The sequence below is a fragment of the Apium graveolens genome, chromosome 6 (genome assembly GCF_009905375.1).
Source record: "Apium graveolens cultivar Ventura chromosome 6, ASM990537v1, whole genome shotgun sequence".
Classification (NCBI taxonomy): Eukaryota; Viridiplantae; Streptophyta; class Magnoliopsida; order Apiales; family Apiaceae; genus Apium; species Apium graveolens.
This window is the reverse complement of record NC_133652.1, coordinates 234,503,949-234,516,133: the sequence shown is the minus strand read 5'-3', so window position 1 is coordinate 234,516,133 and position 12,185 is coordinate 234,503,949. Positions and strand designations below refer to the sequence as shown.

At 33.2% G+C, this 12,185-nt stretch overlaps 1 non-coding gene across 1 annotated transcript; it reads right to left on the bottom strand.

The window, feature by feature from the left end:
- Positions 1-11,878: 11,878 nt before the first annotated feature.
- LOC141669951 (small nucleolar RNA R71) lies at positions 11,879-11,985 on the bottom strand. The gene has a single exon (XR_012554203.1). It is a non-coding gene; the product is annotated as a small nucleolar RNA R71 (small nucleolar RNA).
- Between the last annotated feature and the right edge of the window lie 200 nt (positions 11,986-12,185).

Genomic DNA, 12,185 nt, shown 5'->3' with positions numbered 1-12,185 from the left:
TCTCAAATCTCATAACTCTAAGGGCATCTGAGCTGGATGTGGTGATTGACAAAGTTCATAGTCATCACAGAGGACACTCAGCTTCTTAATGAACTCAAAAATATACAGATTGCAGCTTTTCCTAAAGCCTATCTATATTCAAGCAAATGAGTGTCCTATATCTGCCCACAGATTATGAAGAACAAAATATTCAATGTGCCCAAGAATTGTCTGAGAGGGAATATGAGACTGATCATGACTATTCAATCTGACTTGAAGTATAAAAAGATCAAGAAAAATAAAGATGACTAAATGATCAGGATTCTTGAAAGGTATCTCAGAAATGCTGACACCATGTTGCCATCCACTCAGTTTAATGTAAGAAGTGATAAGGATGATGATGAGCAGAAGCATGATGAACAAAAAACTTCTGGCTCAAATCCAAGTCAATCTTCAAGAGCAACTAGTAGTAATAATGAGAAGCATAATGAGAAGATGGAAGGTGATAAAAAAAAGGAGAAGAAAGAAGAAGAAATAGAAGGCATGATGGCTCAGAACCACAACAAACCCTAAAAATCCAAACATCTCAAGCTCAACCTTCAAAGCCAACAAACTCTAATATCAAACCATCTCAACCCTCTAAGCTTAAATTCCTATACAAACAAACTGTTAACACCTTTCCAAAAATTCCAATCACCACAAGCCAAACATCTCTCAAGAAAATCACAAACCTACCTTCTATCAAGCCATCACATAAAACTTATTTCAAGTCTGTTGGGAGAAAACCTAAGAAGGCTAGGCCTACTGAAAAATGTGAAGTCACTGAAAGGGCCATCTGGAATTGTTTCAAGTAAAATGATTTTCTACCCCTAAACTGGTACATCTCAGATGAAGATTATTTTCAAAAACTAGCTGATGAAATAGTTAGAGTCTGGGTTGTAACTCTAAGAGAAGTAAGAATCTACTTTCAAGATGGGTCCTTCCCTTTTCTTGGCAGCAATTTGATGGACACTCTCTCTCCAATAGAAATCAAGAGAGTGATAAGTTTGCTGAAGGATAAGGATATTGCTACAAGAGCATGTAGATCTGTTCTTGCTGAATGGTTGATTGTAAGAGAGGAAAGAAGAGCAAGGAGTAAAGCAGAATATGAGGAGAAAAAGAGGAAGTATGATGAGGAGATTGAAATGTATATCAAAAGATCAGAAGAACTCAAAGCAAAAGGGATGAGCAGAATCTCCAAAGATCGAAGATTTCTAAATGTAAAAGCTGGCTCATTTTCAAAATTCAGAATTGAAATGTTGGATGGTTATCCAAAGCAAGATAGACTAAACTAATAAAAGCTCTAACAGGGACTCCAATCATAGAGGAATTTGAAATTCTTGTATATTTAAAGGACCTCATTAGAGAAGAATCAAAAGTTCTAGTCTTTGTCTGATGCTTGTAATTACTCAAACTCAAAATCATCTAATGTAAAATTGCTGTAATTGTGTCAATATTTATATTAGTCTTATTTTCTATTGAAGCTTGGGGTTAGTCTTGTTAACAGAAATGAATTTGTGTTAAGCAATCTTCTCACAAATTAGGGGAGATTGTTGTGCAAGACATGCCTGTACTATAACAAGCCTAAGTCAAATTGACAACCCTAAGTAAGTTAAATTGTAATCTTAGTTTGCATTTGTATTTTAACATTTAAAGTCTGTAAAAATGTCAAAGAGCATATTGGAGTCATTTTCTATAAACAGTATCAAGCCTAAGAATTCTATCTGGAAGAAGATCAAGAAGATCATGCCTCAGAAGAATTATAAAGAAGCTTGGAGTTGAATAAATCTGTTTTAAGAAAATTGTTTTAAGTCAAGATCTCTACAAGTCACAGATTTAGTGTTATAGAGAAGTCATTCGAGAACTCTAGAATGACTCAAAGAAAAGTCAGGAAAGCTATTAGAGAACTCAGAGATATCGACAAGCCAAATTGAAGACATGAAGATTGGAGATATCGACCAGTCATTTCTTCACTAGAGAACTCAGAGTTATCGACAAGTTAAAATTTAGTAGAGAACTCTGAGATATCGTCAAGTCAAATTTGACTAGAGAACTCTAAGATATCGACAAGTCAAGAAGCCACTAGAGAACTCAGAGATATCGATAAGTCAAAGTGAAGATATGAAGACTAGAGATCTCGACAAGTCAAATTCTCTTATAGAGAATTGGGAAACTTCTATAAGCCAAATTAACTATAGAGTACTAGAGATCTCGATGAACCAATATACTTATCGAGATGTCAAGTTCTCTATAGACCAAACTGGAGATGTCGAGGTAAAATCTCAAAGTACAAAATTGTAGATCAGTTCAATATCCAAGATTAACAATCAACAAACAATCCAACCAGCTGGATTGACAAGTCTACAAAAAGCAGCTTGAAGAGTGTAAGATTAAGGGTGAAGATTAACTGACAAAGGAAGATCAAAGTTAACACAATATGCATAGATATGCTAAGCCAGAAATGGAAGATATGATTTTCCTAAAATGGAATGATTAGTGACAGTTTACTAAAGTGAATAGCATCTTTTATTATACACTGTGTAAACCAGTAGTTAAGTATTATATAAAGTTAACAATGGTCCTTTGTTAGAAGTAACAATTTAGACCAGGAAAATCTTGTATTTTTCTCAAGGAAGAAGCTAATCTCTTTAGCAACAAAGAGCCTAGAAATTTTGTAGCAAAACATTCTTAATTTTAATATAAAATTAATTGAGTTTTGAAATATTTGTGTTCACTGTTATTGATTGTTTGATTTCAGTATAACACATCTCGCTGCAAGATATAATTTACTTTGTTCACCACCTTAAATAATTCAAAAAAAGCATAAAATACAAAAACACATTCACCCCCCCCCCTTTGTGTGTAATTCATTATCTAACATAAACTTTGGAAGAAGATCAACAAGATCATGCCTCAGAGAAAAGGTGAAGAAGCTTGGAGTTGAATAAATCTGTTTTAGGAAAAATGTTCTAAGTCAAGATATCTACAAGTCAGAGATGAAGTCATATAAAGAAGTCATTCGAGAACTACAGAATGACTTATCGAGAAGTCCAAATTGGCTTAATAAGAAGTCTCAGAGATATCGACAAGTCAAAATAAAGATATGAAGATTGGAGATATCGATAAGTCAATTTCTCATTAGAGATCTCAGAGATATCGACAAGTCAAAATGCTTATAGAGATCTCAGAGATATCGACAAGTAATCTCGACATGCAGAGTTTTGGAGAACTCGACAAGTCAAGTTCACTTATAGAGAACTCAGAGACCTCGACAAGTTAAAGACACTTATAGAGAACTCAGAGATCTCGATAAGTCATTATACTTATCGGGATGTCAGTTCTCTATATAAAAAACTGGAGATCTCAATATGAACCTCAAGTACAGAATGCAGACAAGTTAAATATTCAAGATTATCAATCAACAAACGATCTAATCACTTAGATTGAAAAGTCTAAAAAAGAATCTTGAAGAGTGCAAGATCAAAGGCCAAGATTAACTAACAAAGGAAAGTCACAGACCTACACGATTTGCAACAATTCACTAAGTCAGAAATTGAAAGCTTTATAGATAACTTAAAGTAAGGTTTAGTACATCTGACTGCATGTTGTGTAAATCTGTGTTTACTAATTTATAAAGTAAGCACTGGTCCTTTTATTTTAGTTGTAACAAACAAATCTTGATTTTATTGTAACTCTCTCAAGATAGAAGCTGATTTCTTTACTTACAAAAGAACCCAAATATTTGTAGCAAGACATACTTAATTTTAATAAAAAGTTAAGTGAGTCTTGAAAATACCGTGTTTGTTGTGTATGCTTTATTATTTCTGTTAAACACAATATCTCTACAAAGTAATCTGCTTTGTTCACCAACCAAAATAGTTAAAAAAGGCTAAAATATCCAGAACACATTAACCCCCCTATGTGTTGTATTCAATATCTAAAACTAGTACATTTCCTAGATATCGATCCTATAACTATCGTTTAGGTCTTAATATGTTATTTTGGATTTAGAACACTTGTTTGTGTGATTATTTGATATGTATGACTTTGTGCTTTTTGATCATTGACCATGAGTTTAGAAATTGTTTTGTGTGTTTCAGAAAAGATGGACAGAAATAATAAGAACACTAACGAAAATCAGAACAACAACGAAAATCAGAACAACAATGGCAATCAGGGCACCAATGGTGAAGAAGTAAATGTATTGGATCAGCTGGCTAAAACTCTAGATGTGCTTGTGAACCAGCAACCGAAGCCTAAAATCGTCTCTTAGTCCAAGCATTTAACTCGCCAACTTTTAATGGAGAAACAGACCCGCCTATTGTTGATATGGGGATCCAAGAGATGGAAAAAACTTTCGGACTTTTAGGGAGCAATGAGCAGCAAAAGTTGAACTTAGCTGTGTACCAATTACAATGAAGCATTTATGATTGGTGGCTCATGGAAAAGAGGAAGAACGAGATAGCCGTGAGTCTTGAAGAAGATCCTGAACCGTACACTTGGGCAAAGTTCAAGAAGGCTTTGGAGGACAAGTACTTTCTGATAATAGTTCCTCTACAGAAAGAGAGGGACTTCAGGCGGCTACAGCAAGGGGAAGAACCATCATTGAATACGAAGCATAATTTTCAAAGCTTGCGAAGTACGCGTCGACCTTAGTAGCAGATGAGAGCAGCCGAGTACGAAGATTGGAAGAGGGACTTTGAAGCGACATCAGGAATTCTGTGGCGTCATTTGAAATTCAGACATATGAGGCTGTCCTTAATATGGCATTAGTGATTGAGAGAGGCTTGGAAGAATCTGAAAAAGCATCTAGTAGCCGGAATAAGAGGTGGTTCGCTCAAAATGGTGGACAATCTTTTTAGGGGGGCCATTAAAGAAACAACACATGTACGATCAAGTTGGTGGTCAAGAAAATCAAGAAAATGGGTGTGGTGGGAATCACGCACATATAGAATGTCGTTGAAACAGAAGCACGTATTTTTATTGCGGGGATATCGGACACAGAATTGCTCAATGTCCTAACAATCCGCCACCAAGAAAGGAAGTAGATAACAAGATGGTCAAAGAAGGTGTATTCCAGCTCATGGGAAATGACAACTATCGCAATAAAGGTATGAATTCTTTTTTATATGACCTATTTAATTTCATTTTTATGAATTTGAGGACCAAATTCTTTTAAGGAGGGAAGAATGTAAAATCCGTAATTTTTAAGTATTTATTTATTAGATTTATTTGTTAATTTAATTAGATTAATATTTGTTTAGGATATTCTGGAAACTTTTTGTACAAGTTATGTGATTTGAGATAAGATTTGTTATTTGTGGAAATAATTATAAGAATAATTTAGAAAATCGAAATCTTTTTAATTTTGATAGTTATGTGTATAGAATATTTATTTTTAGGATTTTGCTTAAAAAGTTTGTTGAAACTTTAGGACCAAATAATAAAATTACCTAATTAAATTTAGGGTTTGAGTGACTATATAAGAACCCACATAGATAACAATAGAGACGTACATAAATCCGTCCACACATGTGCGTTTCTTTTTCTCTTCTTCGATTTTCATAATTATGCTTTTGCATGATTTGCGTGAATATATGAATGATAACATGAATAGATTACATGAATATTCAAGCATTTATTGACTGTTGAGGTGCCGCGTTCTGTCAATAGCTTGGCTTGCATGAATCGTTATTATGTATGAGACACTCCTGACATGTGTTTATAGTATTTCTTTTGATGATAAAATATTCATAACATGTTTGCATAATTCAATATTGATATTGTAATTTAGAGCATCAAATAAATAAAACTGTTAATGTTTTAAAACATGATTTATATAGTTATTTTACGTGGACACTAGATGGTAATTATATATTACTTATTAATGCATAGTTTCATTTGTCACACTCATTGCTAACATGAGACTAAAGAATTTGCAAGTTTTATATTGGGATTACACTTTAGTTTGAGCCAACAAACATGTATGCCATGACTTGTATTATTATTATTATTATTATTATTATTATTATTATTATTATTATTATTATTATTATTATTATTATTATTATTATTATTATTATTATTATTATATCTTTTTTATAAAACAAAGTGAGTGTTTGGTGTTGCTGCAAGAACTCGTTTGCATGGTCTTGATAGATTATAAATACTTTATATTGCTTGATTTTCCTGTCGACTATGTGAAAATCTATGAATAATTATTTTGTTCAGCTTTTATATAATCCGCCATAATTTATGTTTTTTTAAATGTGTATAAAATTTGTTCACAGATTAATTAATTGAATAAGTAACCGGGTTCCGCTTATCTTAATTGTTATAGGATTTGTCCGTGCGTTAATATTTTGGGGTTAAATATCAAAGTCGTCACTCAACTGAATGTCATATATCAATTAAATTATCAAATTTAACGGGGTATCATTTGAATTATTAAAGTCATTATAAGTTTCAAGCAGATACCTCAAAATATGTGTTCGACAATTAAAAATTATTTTATGGAGTTTTATATATTTTTCTTGAATCCTATTAAAACCAAATGAAAATGTTTGAATTCTAGTATTTTATATAATATAATAAGATTTTTAAAAATTTATTTATTATTTATTTTTAATTTTGATGTCATTTTCTTTATTTAAATAAAAATATTTAGTAGATAAATTTTTAAAAATCTCACAATATCATCTAAAATACTATGAATTTGTCACTTTTATTTGGTTGTAATAGGATTTAAAAGATGTTTAGAACTACATAAAATAAATTTTAATTCTCGAGTACATATTTTGAGGTATCTGTTTGATATTTATTATGACTTTAGTGATCCAAATGATACTTCATTAAGTTTGATGATTAAAATGATTTATGACATTCAGATGAGTGACCACTTTGATAGTTAACCCTAATATTTTGTGTTCAGTCATTTTTGAGGTAAGTGACTTTTCGTTGCTCACTTAAATTGTAAAATCTATTTTATAATATATCTGATCGATTTGATTTTTAAAATTGTGATATCGAAAATAGAATTTAGAAAAGATTATTTTTATAGAATTTCCCTATTTTTAGATTGCGCATCGAATCGTAGAACCCGATCACTGGGTAGTGTAATACATAAGTTTTACGCACATTCCAGAACACATAGATACTTTGTTGAGTTTGCCTTAAGGAATGCATAAACTAGCCCCCATCGAATCATCAAATTATAGAGTCGTATCGCATGCATAATGCGACCGTAATTTAGAACCGTGGGAATAAAATATTTTTGTTCTGTTAAAGATTATTTGATCGATTTAGAAATTCAGAATTTTTGAACTTATTTAAAAATAATATTTTGGAGCCGTCATACGAGGGTTACTTGTTGGCAGCTCATTATTTTAACATATTTCAGGTTTGGGTTTTGGAAGTTAAAGATGTGAACTATGTGGATTTTGATGCTATTTGATTTAGAGTTATCTGTTAGACATTTATTATTGGAGCCGCATCTCAGATTTTATGATTTTGGTTCAATAAGTTTGACTACTGATTTGGCCCTTTAGGGTATTTTAAATTATTGAAATTAGATTCTATTTTATTTTATTTTCGATTTTAGATTTAATACTCCGAAAAATTGGGCTGTTACAAAAATCCCCTCTCATTGCGTACTTTGCGAGGGATTATACCTTTAATTGCTTCTATTCCCTAACACATGTATCATTGATATTAGTGCTTACCTAGAGTATAGAAATAAATTATAAATAGGGAGAAAAATGGCGAGGAGTTAGATTGCCATGTGCTTCTTAAACACACAATTTCATCTTATAGAAGGGGGAAAGTTAATGACAAGGTGACATTATGTATAATCATATGAAAACATCTTTGGATATATTGGAAATATAAGATATATACAAAAATTACCATGTGATTCTTTAACACTTCATGTATATCTACTGATAGCCACAATCTACTATATTTTCCAGGCTCGTTAGGAAAGTTATTGAGCGTAATTTTATTTCCCAGATGTTGAAGCAGATCATCCATTTCCAACTCATCTTGATCACTGATCTTTAGTAAACATGCTTTCTTTAGAATATCAATATTGAGATCAACGTTGGTATAGTAAGTTTCCAGTATTTGAACAACTTCATTTTTCTCCCTAGTAATGAAAAAGCAAGCAATTTCTAGGAAAATATCTTGTAGCACATGATCAACAAATTTTAATGCATCAATATCAGTCATATGTTTATGCACAGCTTCTTCAAGAATCACGGTCTCTGTTTTATACAGTAGATGAATTCCAACTAGTTTTGCATAATTATCAGTCTTTAATTCTATTGTCCTCAACTATGACCTAAAATATTGATTTCGGTACTATTATCATCAATGATTGCATTTAAAGGAATTCCGTCCAAACTCACCGACTTCGTCATAATTTTTCTTTAAGCAATTAAAGGAATTCTGTCCAAACTCACCGACTCCGTCAATTGCATTGAGGTATAATTGTCTGATTAAAAACTAATTATGATAAAACACGAAATAATTGTAAGAGTTACATTTGAAATTTAGATTAGAGTTATTTGATTATAGTATATAAAATGATTTTTTTTAACAAAGTTTGGCAGTAAACTCTTGAGATCAGCTAACCTGACATAGTCGTTTTTCGAGATGTTTGTCTGCCAGAAGACCTCCCAATCGAAATTATTTATCCAAACCTTGAATTTATATCAAACCACAACAATATCTCAAATAAAGCTCTCTTAAAGCAGTGAGTTTTTTCAAGCCTCGCATCTCTGTCAAAACATTACAATATGAAAGGTCGTATTTCTCCATCTGTTTGAAATTGGATAGATTTGGTAATCTTTCCAGAGTTTATTAATCATTGCATCTATATGTTTCAGATTAGTAAGAAGTTTTTGAATTGAAAGCAGATAACAACCAGCAAGTCCAAGAGATTGTAGGTTTGACAACTGACTTAAACCAGATGGCAGGGCAGTTAAACCACTCATATTTAAATTTATTTCTTGCAATAATAATGTGATCTGACTTGATCCTATATCTGGAAGCTTTTTTAACAGTCCAGTAAAACTTCCATCTAGCTTCCTTAACTTTTTAATCTTCCATAGCTGATCCGGTAATGTTTCAAATTTTTCACATTCATTAATCCTAAGAATTTCCATGGATCTTAGGTTGCAAATGCTATCCGGAAGAGTTTCAAGATTCTTGTTTATGCCGATATCCAACTCAACAAGGTTAGTTAAACTTCCGATTTGATCTGATAACTTTGAAACACATAGTCCTATTGCAATGAGCTTGGTTAGAGATTCAATGCTTCCTAATTCTGTAGGTTGTACCTATAGACTAGTGCAATCATAGAGATTTAAAACTTTCAAGGCTCTTGAGTTGTAGATAGTGTCTCGAAGACTTCTTAGCTTCACACGGCCTTCCAAATCTAAGGAATCAAGCTCCACCAAACTTCTGATTACAATGTGGACCTCCAAATTTGCACAACCATGTAAATTTAATATTTCAAGACATGGTATTCTAGAGAAGTCTGGACATGTAGATGGATTCAGAAAATATCACATGTTTAGAGACTTTAACTTCCCAAAACATGTGAAACCTGTAAAAATAAGTGCAATTGGGATAAATTAAATCAAGAACTGTAATATATTCAAGAAACCTGCTTCGACTACCTACCTTGTCTTGCTCCCACATTGTTCAAATTTGCTATGAGGCAACTCCAGGATTACTAGTTTTTGCGTGCAAAACTCAGAAGGTAACCAGTTCAGAAAACAACGCTCCCAATAGAACCCCTGATAAGCGGATTTTATATCTACTTGGAACGCTTTATTTCAGGCTTAAGTTAATGTTTTGGACTCAAGTTATTGGTATTTTTGATGCGTTTTTGTGTTTGCACATTACAGGCACTAGTTGGAGGAAGAATGAAGCTTTTATTGAATATATACTAAAAAGAGCCAAGAATCTGAAGTCAAGGACATTCCCAAATTCTAGAGAATCTCGAGAGCTTCGTGTGGACTGCTTATTCATCGAATTCTGACGAGCGGAGTGAAATTTATAGTAAAAAAAAGACAAGGCTGAAGAATCCACGGAGTAGAAGAGCAAGGCAACTGCGCCACATGCGGGGTGGCCACTCAGGAAGAACAGAAGTACAACATGGGTGCACCATGAGTAGGGCGTCCACATGGGTCCGTTTGGCAGAAATCCTGATTCTTCTCTGATTTTGAGATTTTGAAGCCCATGATCGTTCTGAAGCCTATATAAACCCCTAGTTCGACGTCTTTAATAACGAGGAGACTAGGGAGAGCAAAAAAAAAGACCTAGAGAGCACAAGACGACTACGAAGAAGAAGACTTTTATATTCTTCATTATAGTTGTACTTCAGATGCTTGTTTTCGATTTGTCTTTGAACCCTAGTACTTTATATTATTTATACCATGCTTTCATTGGAACCCATGGTGACGATGAGTTCATTTATGAACTGATTGTTATTGTGTGGTTCTAATGGATTTACTTATGGATTTCTATAGTTAATTTATTTCAATATCTTGGTGTGTGGTGATTGATTGATATCCTAGTATTGGTAGTGCTTATTCGTCTTATGTGCGTAGCTAACATATAAGATAACGTGTTAATCTCTATTGAAGCGAAAGTGAATATAGAGGTTTAGAACTTGCCATGCTAGCATAGGTTCATGTATTTATTATGCATGATTTGTACATTATTTTAACCATCTTACTTGCCCTATATAATTACGATAGATAACTTGTTCATTAAACCTTTATGTTGTCAAATTCTATAGACATATAGGGTCTCAACATAATTGGTGTCTATTCAGCTTCTATCTTTTTTGTGGATGTCTAGTAGTAGGGTATTCGTACAATAAAATTTGGCGTACTAGTTTTGTGTTATCTGATTAGTTGTCATCACAATTGCATGCTAAGGTTAAGAACAATGACTTTGAATGAAGTATTTAATGAAGTTAGAATCCCATATTTATCTCATATAGTTAATTCAATCACTTTTATTCTTAGTTAATTATATGTTAGTTTAATCTTAGTTATAAACAACTCAACTTGTTATTATCTTAGCATTGAGCGATAGCCATACCATTGTTGCATAGGTGCATAATCTTAAGTTAACTAAAAAGAGTCTCTGTAGGTACGAATCTGATATATATCTTATACTACTTGCGAATGCGTATACTTGCGTGTAATTTTAGCGCTTGTTTTTGCCCTAACAAGTTTTTGGTGCCGCTGTCGGGGACTCGGTGTTAATTTTTAGTTTATGTGCTTGACATTAGTGGTCGTTAAAGTTCACTGACTCAGATTCTTTTACTTTCACGGTTTACTTGTTTGTGTTTCGGGTACTCGAAAGAGCGTGTATGCAAACACGTTCTCAATCTCTTAAGGAAACTATTGAAGAAGTGGAAAAAGAAATTGAAGAAGAAGAAGTAATCATTACAATTGGAGAACCAGCAGTAGCAACGAAGGCGTTGATGGATTATTCTCAACCAAAGATCAATGACATTCAATCTAGCATTGTCAGGCCAGCTATCACAGCTAATACCTTTGAGATCAAGCCTGGCATAATTTAGATGGTGCAGAATTCAGTCCAGTTTGGGGATGCTCCAACGGAAGATCCCATTATGCAAATTAGGGATTTCATCGAGATCTGCAACACCTTCAAGTTCAATAATGTTTCTGAAGATGATGTGAAATTGAGACTTTTCCCATTCTCTCTGAGGGATAAGGCTAAGGGCTGGTTACACTTTTTACCAGTTGGTTCTATTACCACTTGGGAAGATTTTGCTCAAAAGTTTCTCACTAAATTCTTCCCTATGACAAAGACAGCTGCAATCAGGAATGCTCTTACTTAGTTTGCGCAACAATCGGGTGAATCTTTATGTGAAGCTTGGGAGCGCTATAAGGAGATGATTAGAAAGTGTCCTCATCATGGAATGGCTGATTGGATGATCATTAATTGCTTCTATAATGGTTTAGGAGCACAGTCAAGACCCATGCTCGATGCAGCATCAGGTGGAGCTCAATGTGCTAAAAGCTGTGAGGAAGCTTATGAGCTAATCGAGATGATGGTTGTGAATGAATATCAGTACCCAACCCAGAGATTTCCACGGGGCAAGGTGGCGGGAGTTCTTGAAG